At 45.3% G+C, this 13,473-nt stretch overlaps 1 non-coding gene across 1 annotated transcript; it reads right to left on the bottom strand.

Moving 5' to 3' along the window:
* Positions 1–8,093: 8,093 nt before the first annotated feature.
* On the bottom strand, positions 8,094–8,200 carry LOC145949437 (small nucleolar RNA R71). Its single transcript, XR_014427644.1, has one exon. It is a non-coding gene; the product is annotated as a small nucleolar RNA R71 (small nucleolar RNA).
* Positions 8,201–13,473: the final 5,273 nt, after the last annotated feature.

The raw sequence follows: 13,473 nt of genomic DNA, 5'->3' as shown, positions 1-13,473 counted from the left end.
TTTTTTTTCTCTTAGTCTTGTTTCTATTTTTTGGCGTTTTGACTTGAGGTTGTTTTCTATAGGCAGGGGATGCTGCTGAGGAAGTGGTCCTTGTTGCCGGGCGGGCCATCTCGGCAGCCAAGGAAGTGATCCGGGGTGCAGTACCTGCTGCTCGGTTGGTGAGGTGAGTCGTTGGCCCTTCTGTGGTATTTGGCGTTTTACCCTTGTGGTTACTTTTGTTCTTAGGAGAGTGTCCTTGCTTTTTGCAGGCGGAGAGCGGCACTAGGGTATCTGCGACTACTTCTGCCGAGGTCTGTAGGGAGGGGTCGAGCTCCGGGCTCCCTACCCCTGGTCCAGTGCCGAAGCCGAAGCGATCGTACTTTGCGTATCTCTATGCGCAAGAGGGCGCGTCCATGCGGCTGGAGCACTTGAGTACGTTGGAGGAGGTCGACTCTCTGTGGAGTGCCGCGGTGACTTCGGAGAAGTTTTTCTCGAAGGGGTCGTTGAGCACGGCTGATCAGGCGATGATCGAGTCGGCCGGGCCAATGGGAAGTTTTGATGCCGCCCAGATCTTCCTTCAGCGAGGAGCGACCATTGTGGATTACTGGAAACACGAGTGGTCGAGGCAGCAGGAGGACATGGCGAAGTTGAGGAGCCTTATTCAGCCTCTGAAGGATGAGAATAAAGTCCTGAAGGAGGAGAACGGGGTTCTGACCGCCGCCCTTGGTGAAGCGAAGATGCAGGGGGCCGAGCTCTAGACGGCGAGGGGGGGCCTCGCCAGGGCCCAGAAGTCCTTGGAGATCGCCCTTCGCTCCAACGAAGAGTACGCTTCTCGGGTGGGTGAGTTGCAGGGGCTGGTTACCTCGACCTGGGGCGAGGTGATGTCTTCTCGGGAACAGGTTCGCTCTCTGGAAGATGAAGTTGCATTTTTGAAGGGCGAGCTGGTGTCGGTGACCGAGGAGCGTCTCCGCGATGAGGTCATTATTGGTAGCAAAGAGCAGGAGATTGCTGCCCAGAGAGTAGACCTTTCGTCGCTGGAGGCCGAGAAGGCGGCGTTGCAGAGGAGACTTGAGGATGTTGAGCGCTCCATCGTGGTGGAGCATAAGAGGGGCTTCCTCAAGGCTGCTCGTCAAGCCAGGCTTCTTGCGCCAGGGTTTGACTTCTCCGGCATGCATGTGGAGAAGGTCGTTCGCTTTGGGAAGCTGGTCAAGGAGGACGACGTTGAGGATAGCTCCAGCGATAATGCCTCTGTGTAGGCCAATTTTGTAATCGTAATTTATTTCTGTTTTGGGTTCAAGTGTTGAATCCTGAGAACTTTGCTTGTATATATATATGTGTATATATTTTTTTACGTGAAGGTTTAAATTTTGCCGTAAGAAAACCGAGGTTCGAACTCGACTTTAGTTTTTCGTGATGGTTCAGACTGGACCGTAGATTGAGGGTTCAAATTCGACCTTAATCCTGCCGAGGTTCGAATTTGACCTCGGACTTGGAGTGATACATTTCATCAAGGTTCGAACATGACCTCGGATAAGTGGGCGAATTCGACCTTAAGTTTACGTGGAGGTTCAAACTTGACCTTAAATTTTTGTGAAGGTTCAAACTTGACCTTAATGAACCGAGGTTCGAATTCGACCTTAAATTTACGTGAAGGTTCAAACTTGACCTTAAATTTTTGTGAAGGTTCAAACTTGACCTTAATGAACCGAGGTTCGAATTCGACCTTAAATTTACGTGAGGGTTCAAACTTGACCTTAAACCTTTGTGAAGGTTCAAACTTGACCTTAATGAGCCGAGGTTCGAATTCGACCTTAAATTTATGTGAAGGTTCAAACTTGACCTTAAATTTTTGTGAAGGTTCAAACTTGACCTTAATGAGCCGAGGTTCGAATTCGACCTTAAATTTATGTGAAGGTTCAAACTTGACCTTAAGTTTTCGTGAAGGTTCAAACTTGACTTTAGCAAACCGAGGTTCGAATTTGACCTCCATTTGAGGTTAAACGTAAAATTATGCGAAAAGGATGTGAGTTGGGCGGAATGAGTCATTTTATTGATTATGTAAATGTGCCTCGTTAAAAACCCTCTCAGCCAAAACCCATCTTTCTATTTTTTGGGATAAAAGACTGAGGCGGGAAAAGAGTGCACGGCTTAGTCATACAAAGTTCAACTAAAATAAAACTTGAGATGCGTAGCATTCCAAGTTCGTGGTATGGGTTTACCGCTGAGTTCTTCCAGTCTATATGCTCCATTTTCCAAGTCTTCTGTGACTCGGAAGGGGCCACCCCAAGTGGGTGCGAGTTTTCCATCTGACGTGTCCTTTCTTGCTTCGCCTAGTAATCGCCATACGAAGTCACCTACTCGGAACGAGCGAGGTTTTACTCGGGTATTGTATCTTCGGGAAGCTCGAAGCTTGCAGGCTTCTTCGTGGATTTGAGCTTCATCTCTAAGCTCGTCCACTAAGTCGAGGTCAGCTGCCAGTTCTTGGGCATTCTGTTCGCCGTTGAAGACTTGGCGTCTGTGGGATGTTTCGCCGACTTCTACTGGGATCATTGCGTCAGCTCCGTAGGTCAGCCTATAAGGCGTCTCTTGTGTGGTTGACTGGGGGGTGCAATGATACGCCCATAGGATGCTGGGGAGCTCATCGGGCCACTGCCCTTTGGCGCTTCCTAGTCGCTTTTTGAGTTCCCGGAGGATGACCTTGTTGGCAGCTTCGGCCTGGCCATTGGTCTGAGGGTGTTCCACCGAGGTCGAAAGGTGTTTGATTCCGAGTTCGCAGAGGAAGTCCTCGAATTCCTGTGCGATGAACTGTCGCCCGTTGTCAGTGACGAGGGCGTGAGGGATTCCGAACCTGTAGACGATGTTCTTCCAGGTGAACTTCCGCACGTTCTCGGTAGTGATTTTGGCAAGTGGACATGCTTCGATCCACTTAGTGAAGTAGTCGATCGCTACCAGGAGGAATTTTAGTTGGCCTTTTGCAGGGGGGAATGGCCCGAGGATGTCCATTCCCCACTGGGAGAAAGGCCACGCCAACATCATGTGGTGGAGAGTTTCGGGTGGCTGTCGGTGTGCGTTGCCGAACTGCTGGCATTCTTTGCATTTTTGGATGTGGCTTTGGCAATCCGACTTCAGAGTGGGCCAGTAATAGCCAGCTCGGAGTATCCTGGTTGCCATTGAACGGGCCCCGGAGTGCATGTCGCATATCCCCTGATGAATTTCTTTGATGACATAGGCTGCCTGAGACGCAGTCAGGCATTTGAGCAGAGGAGAGGAGACGCCACGCTTGAATAATTCGTCTCCAATGATGATGAACTTGGCCGATCTCATCCTTATCTTCCGAGCTACGTTTTTATCCTCGGGCAGGGTTCCCTCTTTCAAGTAGCCCCAGATGCCTGCCATCCATCCCAGGTCTTCATTGTCATTGACGTTGACGACCTTGTCGTCTAGGCTGTGTGAGTGCAAGGTTTTCTGTATGATGGTTCAGTGTTGTCCAGGCCTTTTGGTGCTGGTGAGCTTCGATAGGAGGTCGGCTCGGGTGTTTTGCTCGCGCGGCACATGATTTATGGTGAATTCGTCGAAGGACGAGATCTGGTGGGATGCAGTGTGAAAGTACCGCTGTAGCAGAGTGTTATTTGCCTGGTACGTCCCGCTGAGCTGCTCCACCATGAGTTTTGAGTCACTGTTGCAACTCACTCTTCGAGCCCCGAGGTCGCGGGCCAGCCTCAGTCCTGCTAGAAGCGCCTCGTACTCTGCCTGGTTATTGGTCACCTTGAAGCCAAACTTGAGGGATTGCTCCAAGGTGACTTGGTTTGGTCCTTCCAGAATGATGCCTGCACCACCGCCTTTGGAGTTGGAGGACCCGTCAACATGCAAAGTCCATACCTGGGGTTCCTCGGCAGTAGTTGGTGTGAGCTCGGCTACGAAGTCGGCTAAGCATTGGGCCTTCAGGGGTCCGCGGCCTTCGTACTGGATGCCGAATTCGGATAGTTCTACCGACCAGGTGATCATGCGTCCGGCGAGCTCAGGCTTTCGCAGAATTTGCTTGATGGGATAGTCAGTTTTGATTATCACCTGGTGGCTCTGGAAGTAGGGTCGGAGCCGCCGAGCTGCGATGACGAGCGCTAATGTCAGCTTCTCGATCATTTGGTATCTTCTTTCCGCATCTTGGAGGACTCGGTTGATGAAGTAGATAGGTGTCTGTACCTTTTGGTGTTCTTGTACGATAATTGCACTGATGGCATTCTCTGCTACGGCCAAGTAAAGGAGTAGGTTGGTGTTGTGATCTGGCCTTTGTAGGATTGGTGGAGTTGTGAGGAAGGTTTTGAAGCTTTGGAAAGCTTCTTCACACTGATCTCTCCACAGGAAATCCTTTGGCTTTTTTAGCAGAGTGAAGATTGGTCCTGCCTTCTCCGCGAGTTTGGGAATGAAGCGGGACAGTGAGACTAACCGTCTGACCAGGCGTTGGACTTCTTTCACCGTTTGTGGGCTTTGCATCTGGATGATGGCCTTGCACTTCTCGGGGTTGGCCTCGATTCCTCTGCTGGTAATCATGAAGCCAAGGAACTTACCCCCCTGGACGCCGAAGACACATTTTTCCGGGTTGAGGCGCATGTTATGCTTCCTGACCTGGGCAAATATTTCGGCGAGGTCGGTAGCATGGTCTATCGCCGAGGTAGTTTTGACTACCATGTCGTCGACGTAAACTTCCATGTTTCTCCCGATCTGCTGACGGAAAACCTTATCCATCAGCCGCTGGTAGGTTGCCCCTGCATTTTTGAGGCCGAAGGGCATCACCCGGTAGCAGTAGCTGGCGTGGTCGGTGATGAAAGACGTATGCGCTTCATCAGGTGGGTACATCATTATCTGGTTGTACCCAGAGTAGGCGTCGAGGAAACTGAGGAGGGCGTGTCCGGAGGCTCCGTCGACTAACCTGTCAATGCTCGGCAAAGGGTATGAGTCCTTGGGGCATGCTTTGTTTAGGTCGGTATAGTCGATGCACATACGCCACCTCCCCGAGTTCTTCTTTACCAGGACCACGTTCGCCAGCCATGTGGTGTATCTGACTTCGCGGATGAAGCCCGCGTTGAGCAAAAAGAGGTTGGAATAGGGCCAACTCGGCTTGCGCGGAGGCTGACCCGATTTGCTGGCACGGGGGCGCTTACTGGAGGAGGCCATCTGCAAAAATTAACCAAAGAAATACCAAGCAGATAGATGAGCACAAGAAGATAGACCAGGATGACCAATTTAGGGAATTCAAAATGAAAACTAGCCTTAGATTGAACAGGAACCTAAAAAAGAAAATAAAACACAACAAAAAGAAGGGTTTCAGAGGTATTCGCGCCGGGCTTATGACTTGTACACCGGGCGCAGAGAGCATATAGCTCACTCTGGAAGCAAATGTGCTGGGCGCAAAACATAATTGCGTCGGGCGCAGAGAGTAGAGAGGACTCTCTGGAACCAACTGCGCCGGGCGTAAAAATGAATTGCGCCGGGCGCAAGTAAGCATTTTTCGAAAAGTGGCCAAAGCGGGCTGTTCCAAGATCAGAACGGGCCGTTCTTAAATTCGAAACGGGCCGTTCTGGAATTGGAACAGCCGTTCCAAAGTCCGAAACAGGTCGTTCTGGAATTGGAACAGTCTGTTCCAAAGTCCAAAACGGGCCGTTCTAGAATTTGAACGGGCCGTTTCGAAGCTTCAGCCGAAGGCACCGCGCCTGGCGTGATTGCACACCAATGGGGGTTAACAGAAACCCCATGAAATCCCAAAAAGAAGAAGGAAAATGCAAAACTAGACAAGAAAACGTTGAGTGTGAACCTACTTGAGATGAACTGTTGTAGAGGAGGAGAAATGGTATGCGTGACCCTGAGATGGAGAATGCTGAGAGTGAATGATGAAGAGAAGTTGAAGGAGAAGAGGTGGTTAGAATGAATGGGAAGATGATGAGTGTGTGAGAGGGAGTTCGGAGTGGGAAGTTGAGAGAAAAGGGAAGGGAGTTGAGAGGGTTAGAGTGAGTGGGAACGTGGGAGAGTAAGTTGAGAGGTTAAGGCATCTGCAAGGTCTCGCCAGGCGTGAAATTACCCACGCCGGGTGATGTTGTGTATTTTACTCGTATTTTAGCACTTTAATTCACAAGAATTCATAGCATAATCATGCATATCTTTCATGTTTTTAATAAATTTTTATATCATTTTCCTATTTTATGCTTTTCTTGGTATGTGTTGTGTTTTCTCTAAGCAGGATCAAGATTTAAGAATTAAAGAGGAAATGCTGAGCTACAGGGAAAATCACGGCCGTGATTCTAAATCACGCCCGTGATTCACCAGGGACAATCACGGCCGTGATTCTAAATCACGCCCGTGATTCACCAGAGAAAATCACGGTCGTGATTCCCAATCACACCCGTGAACGCCACTGACCCTTCATAGATGTGCTCCAGAGAAGATCACGGTCGTGATTCTCAGTCACGGCCGTGATTCACTTCGCGTCCCAGCTGTTTAAGTTTTATGTTTTTATTTTTTTATTTTATCTTTGTAATTTTTATCTTGGTAGTTTTACCTTTTTACCCTTTTAGGTTATAAATTAGATTAGGTTAGCCTAGAACGGGGTTGTTTTCCGGAGACAGTCTTTTAGTTTTCGACACTTGGAGAAGGTTGGGCGCCTGTGCCATCGACTCTAAGGTTTACTTTTCTTTTATTCTTTTCTTCTTGGAGAACTACTATGAACTCCTGTGAGTAGTATCCCTTTTTCTGGGATCAGGGCTTAGCCTCTGAGAACCTCTTTATTAATGCATTATTCAGTTTCTTAATTTTATTCCAATTCTTGATCTGTTCTTTTATATTTTATATATGAACTTTAATATTATTGTTTTCATAATAACATTAATTAAGGATGAACTGAGAGGAGAACTTGATTATAATTATGATAAACAATTAATCTTAATTTTCATAATCATAGATAATTAGGGATGAACTGAGAGGAGAACCTAATTATCGGAACCTAAAGGAATAGACTTGAGTGTTAAATCACGAGAGTAGATTTAAGCTTTCGAGGAGCAATAGATTAACAAAGATCTTAACGGGTTTAATTGAACGCAATTACCACGAGAGTAGGGATTAATTTTAATTAAACACGTCCTCGTAGCCTGAGAAGGTGCAAGGATTAAATTAGGTTAAGACTACCTTCAAGATGGAATAGAATTAATTAATGAAAATAATAATTCAATAATGTTGGAACTCTTTGTGCGAACCCTAGATTCCCGGAAATCTCCTTATCTTATCTTAAAGTTTTATCTTATTCATTAATTGCATTACTATCTCTTTTACCTTCAAATCTGATCTTATCATCTCAAAACAGAAATTCCATCTGTTTTAAAATTCAAATTAAAATACTAGTAATTCTAGGTCAAACACGTAGTCCCTGTGATTCGATATTTATTACTTGACGACAACTGTACACTTGCGGTTTTTCACACAACAAGTTTTTGGCGCCGTTGCCGGGGACTACATCTCTTGATTTAAATTACAATTATTTTAATTCGAATTTAAAAAAAAAAAAATTAAATAAATAAATAATTTTTTTTTTAGTGTTTACTTCTCCAATTCAGATTTCACGGGTCACTTTCTTTTTTTTTTGCAGTGCCTTAGGATTAATGCAAAAGAGATCTCTACGTCTTGGGAAACCAACACCACTTGATCCTGAGATTGAAAGAACTCTCCTGAGAAGGAAAAGAAACCTTTCTAGAGAATTTGACATGGCTGCACAACGAGATAATTTACCGCTTCGGGATTACTCTGCACCCGTAGCTCGTGGGATACCTGGAGGGGAGATGCGAACTGGAGCTACTGTACCAGCTTCTCTGGTGAATATGCTCAAACAGAACACCTTTGGAGGACTACCATCAGAAGATCCTAATGACCACTTAGAGGGGTTCTTGGAAATCTGTGAGACCCAGCAATTTGATGATGAAGTTTCTGATGGAATGCGACTCCGCTTATTCTCACTCACCTTGAGAGATAAGGCAAAGGTGTGGCTAAGAACAGTGCCTAGAGAAAAGATAGCAACTTGGGAATTATGTGAAAGAGCTTTTCTAGAGAAATTCTTTCCTCCTTCTAAAACTAAAGAATTGAGGAAGAAAATCACTAATTTCCAACAAGGCACTGGAGAAACTATTTATGAAGCATGGGAGCGGTTCAAGGGATATCTTCAAGCATGCCCACAACATGGCTTCAACCGTTGGCTTACCATCCAATTTTTCTTTGAAGGATTGGACCAACAAAGCACCATGATATTAGACTCAGCAGCTGGAGGATCTTTCATGGGGAAACCTATTAATGACTGCATGATTATTTTGGAAAATGTAGCCTCAAATCACAGCCAATACAGTGAAAGAGAAGTCACAGCAAGGAAAGGAACTCCGGGGCGATATGAAGTGAACAATATTGAGTTACTCTTAGCAAAATTTGATACTCTTAATCAAAGGTTAGACAATATGGAAAAAGCTAAGGTTAATTCAGTGGCTACAAATCAAGTATGTGACCTTTGTAGGGAACAAGGGCACACTGCAGTAGATTGTACCTCAATTTTTACTGGAGAAGAAGAAGATACTACTGAACAAGTGGCAGCTTCTCATAATTTCTATGACACTCCTCGAAGAGAGAAGAGTAATCCATATTCCAACACGTACAACCCTGGTTGGAAGAATCATCCTAACTTTTCTTGGAAGAATAACCCAGTTCAAGGAACTAGCAATCAGCAACCTAATTTCCGTCCGTCCAATCACTTCATTAATGGGGAAGGAAATCCAGTACAGACACCCTCAATTCAACAAAGTGTTTCAAGATTAGAAAACCTTATGGAGAATTTTATCACTAATCAAAAACAGACCAATGATTCAATGGCAAATTCTATTCAAAACCTTGCTGTCAAGGTTGAGAATATTACTCTCCACAACAAGATGCTGGAAAATCAAATTGCACAGTTGATGCCTAGTTCAAACAATTCTCCAGGTAAGTTCCCAGGTAAAACAGTTGCAAACCCAGCTGAAAATGTTAATGCTGTTACTTTAAGGAGTGGGAAGAAATTAGACAGACCTGTGTCTAATCAAAATGATAATATTGAGATTGATGAAGACGCTTCTCCTATGGTTGAAAAACCTGAAAAGGAGAGATTAGAAAAAGAAAAAGTATCTTCATCAAAGCCTCAAACTGTTTATCACCCCCCAATTCCTTTTCCTCAAAGGTTAGCAAGGACTAAACTTGATAGACAATTTGAAAATTTTTTAAATATGATCAAACAAGTGTATGTAAACATTCCATTTGTAGAAGCTCTACAACAGATGCCTACATATGCTAAATTTCTTAAGGATCTTTTAGCTAACCGAAGGAAATTGGATGATAGAGAGACTGTTACATTGATCCATCATAATTTGCCCAAAAAACTTAAGGATCCTGGTAGTTTCTCTATACCTTGTCTCATTGGAAATCTAAGGTTTGAAAAAGCCTTATGTGACCTTGGGGCAAGTATCAGTTTAATGCCTTTATCAATTTGCAAGAAATTAGATATGGGAGAATTAAAGCCTACAGCAATGTCAATCCAGTTAGCAGATAGATCTATAAAATATCCCATAGGAATTTTAGAAGATGTTCCAATTAAGATAGGTAAATTTTTAATTCCGGGAGATTTTGTTGTTTTAGAAATGGAAGAGGACAAACAAATACCAATCATACTAGGTAGACCATTTTTGGCTACAGCAGGCGTGATAGTAGATGTCAAACATGGAAAATTGTCCTTATCCATTAATGATGAAACAATGGAATTTAATATTGCTAAATCTGTTAGACAACCTTCTCTTGAAAATATTTGCTGCAGGGTTGATATATTGCCTAAAGACATGGAGGAAGAAGTCATGAGATCTATTTTGAGGGATCCCTTGGAGAATTTTCTAGTTGGAGGAAAGCACATAGATCTTGAGGGGATTCAACCTAATTATGCTTGCTTGATCGATTCAAGTCCCCCGTGTAAAGAAAAAGATCCTCTAGTAGAAAGTCTTCTTGAGCCTTCAACAGATTGGGGTTAGGAGGATGTACGCATTTCATTAATTTTATTCCAAAAAAAAAAAAAAAAAAAAAATTTCAGAGTTTCAGAGAGAATCACGACCGTGATTCTAAATCACGGGCGTGATCTTCTCTGGAAAATTTTTGGAAAAATTTTTGGGAAAACCCAGAGAGAATCACGACCGTGATTCTAAATCACGGGCGTGATCTTCTCTGGAAAATTTTTGGAAAACCCCAGAGAGAATCACGACCGTGATTCTAAATCACGGGCGTGATCTTCTCTGGAAAATTTTTGGAAAACCCCAGAGAGAATCACGGCCGTGATTATAAATCACGGGCGTGATCTCCTACAGATACAGCCCGTGATTTTTGAAATTCCACTTTCCCTTATATATTCTTCCCCCTCCTTTTACATTCTCACTTCTCTCAAACCTACGACCCATTCTCTCTTTTCTTCTCTCCCAAACCCTAGCTTCTCACTTCTTCTTCCTCTTCTTCCCTCTTCCTCCCACATTCACTCCTTCCGTTCATCCATGGCTCCCAAGCGCACCCGTACCGTTGGTTCGTCCTCCACCGCTTCCGATACCCACAGTTACGAGGAAGAAGCAAGTGAAATTCCGCAACTTCCTCCGAGGTTCTATCGGAACGATGAACAGCGTGAGCGGAACGAGGTATTACGCTTCCGCACTATCCATCCTACCAGGTATCTCGACTTCCCATTTATTCGTAAGTTGGGTTTACGTGCTGATATCAATTTCATGTTAACTAACATTGGGTGGACAACCTTTGCTACCATGCATAATGATGTTGTTTATCCTCGACTAGTTCTTGAGTTCTTGAGCTCTCTCCACACGGAAATATTATCTGGGCCAAATTGTTCTGAAGGGTTGATTTCTTTCCGTATGTTTAACCAAGAACACGAATTAACCCTAGCTCAGTTCAATAATATTTTTGGATTTCCCACTGGAGGGAGCACGAGAACCCCAAGTTCTTTCAACCCTGGTTCTTTTTGGTACAGTTTGACAGGTACAAGTAATTGGGTCGCTGGAAAATGTAATTCCTCTGCTTTCTGCCATCCCGCCATCCGTATTATGCACCGCTTTATTGCCTCTACTGTTTTGGCCCGAGGTGATTCTGAAGGAAAGGTTCGTTTGAGCGACCTTTTACTTTTATGGGCTATGATGGAAAACAGAGAGGAGCCTATTGATTCTGGCAGTCATTTGGCACGACAGTTCCAGAGTATTTCCAATACCAGCCACGGTGCGATTGTGAATGGCGGCCTCATTACCACTATAGCCAAACACCTTGGCTATCACGCTTGGCTGGACCAGTTAGAACCACTCCCTGGAAGCCGTACTATTAATTTTGCTACCTGCTCTTCTATGAACTGCATTGCGAAAGATGAAGATGATAAATACTACTTTGTAGTAACCCAGTCGGGAGTGCACCACCAGTTACCAAATCCAACATACACCGTGAAGAACCGGGCTACCTGGCAGTTTCCACTGGAGCCATTAGAGGACCGACCTCCAGCAGCTGAGGAAGCGGCTCCTGCAGAGGAGGAAGCAGCTCCTGAACAACCCCCTCTACATCCTGTCGCCACCGGCCCGAAACGGGCTTTCGGCATTCGCGAAGGATGGTTGGACTCGTTTATTTGTTTGAAAAATGTGGATTGCTAGAATGACTTATTCTCAAACTGAGACCTCGTCAAACGAGCAATTTTATTAAAAGGCTCACTAATCCATATTAATCCCAAGCGGGACCCTCCATGGATTAGTGGTTTTCATAAAGTTGGGTTCGTGGAGTCGCCACCAATGTTTTACTCAAAACATTGGAAAAAGGGATAAGGCAATTGATTTAAAAATCAACTTTGGCCACTACAACCAGAGTTGGGTAAGGGAGTCGGTTACGTGTGGGGAAGGTGTTAGCACCCCACAGCGCCCCTTTCGGGTTCCCTATGACAGATTATTTTTAACAGAACAGTATAAAATTACTAAATTACCCCTATTTATTCTAAGCAATTATAAATTGACTATCTACATGATGACAGTTTAAATATTCACACAGAAAGCAGTAAAAGGAAGGATTGAAGGGAAACCTCTTGAAGCGTGCTTTTATAAAAATGAACTGGGAAGCGTTTTGGCGTTCCCTCGCTCTACAAGCCCGCTCCTCGCTCTCCTAGAACAAAATTTTAACTAAGGGAATCAAAGAGATTTCCCCTCGACTAGGTTCGGATCTCCAAGCTAAGTGCTCGGAATTCCAGAACTTCGTCGGATCGACTCCCAGAGAGATTTCTAGGGCAGAACACTGCTCAAAAACCCCAGAATACTCAAGGAGGGAGTCAAAACTGAGTGAAAAAGTGTGGAATGACGTCCAATTGACGTCATATTTATAGGGAATAGGCGCAGTACGGCCTACAGGGCCAATACGGCCGTATTGAAATTTTTGAACTTCAATACGGTCGTATTGGGGTTCAATACGGTCGTATTGAAAGTCAGAAATTTCAATACGCCCGTATTGAGTTCGCAGTGGTCGTATTGAAGTGTCAATACGGTCGTACTGACTTCAGTATGGCCGTATTGAAGCTTCAATACGGCCGTATTAAGTTCAGTACGGCCGTATTGGGCTTTTTCCCTCCACTTCCTTATTTTTTAGCTATTCTAAGACCTCTAGACCTACAGAGAACCCTCCTAGGGCGTTCCAGGAGTCCTTCTGGTTGATTATCCTTCAGTCTTCGAGAGTCTTCAAGCTTTATTTCCGACCCGGACAATTTTAGGGGTCTACAGCTGCCCCCCCTTTACTTAGTCGGACGGCCTTTTGGTGTATCGGCTGACAAGTAAAGGAGTTGACCCAATAGTCCGGGTATTGTGCCGACCTTCTGACTTGTAGCGTCTTCCGGTGGAAAAATGTTGAGTAGCCTCTCCAGGTGGGTGCATACCTCGGCGCTTTTGACATCCTCGGTAGCTGAGTTTACCTTCTCCAAGGTCAACTTCACTCGACGCTCGAGCCGGAAGTTGGACATCAACGCACCTCTGATGACGCTGATGGTTGAGTACCGCCTCTCCAGGCTTAGCTTCACTCTTTGTTTGAGCCGGAAACCAAGCACCTTTGCGACGACGGTGAGCGGTGTGAGTTTTGCCTCTCCAGGCCTTGCTTTGCTTGTTGCCCAAGCTGGAAGCTGTGAGTACCGTCTTTCCAGGCTTAACTTCACTCTTTGTTCGAGCCGGAAGCTAAGCACCTTTGTGACGACGGTGAGCAGTATGAGTTTTGCCTCTCCAGGCCTTGCTTTGCTTGTTGCCCAAGCTGGAAGCTGTGAGTACCGTCTCTCCAGGCTTAACTTCACTCTTTGTTCGAGCCGGAAGCTAAGTACCCTTGTGACGACGGTGAGCAGTATGAGTTTTGCCTCTCCAGGCCTTGCTTTGCTTGTTGTCCAAGCTGGAAGCTGTA

Source organism: Cajanus cajan, chromosome 6 (assembly GCF_000230855.2).
Source record: "Cajanus cajan strain Asha chromosome 6, NIPB_CcT2T_4, whole genome shotgun sequence".
Classification (NCBI taxonomy): Eukaryota; Viridiplantae; Streptophyta; class Magnoliopsida; order Fabales; family Fabaceae; genus Cajanus; species Cajanus cajan.
The sequence above is the reverse complement of the archived record's forward strand: the minus strand, read 5'-3'. Positions and strand labels throughout refer to the sequence as shown.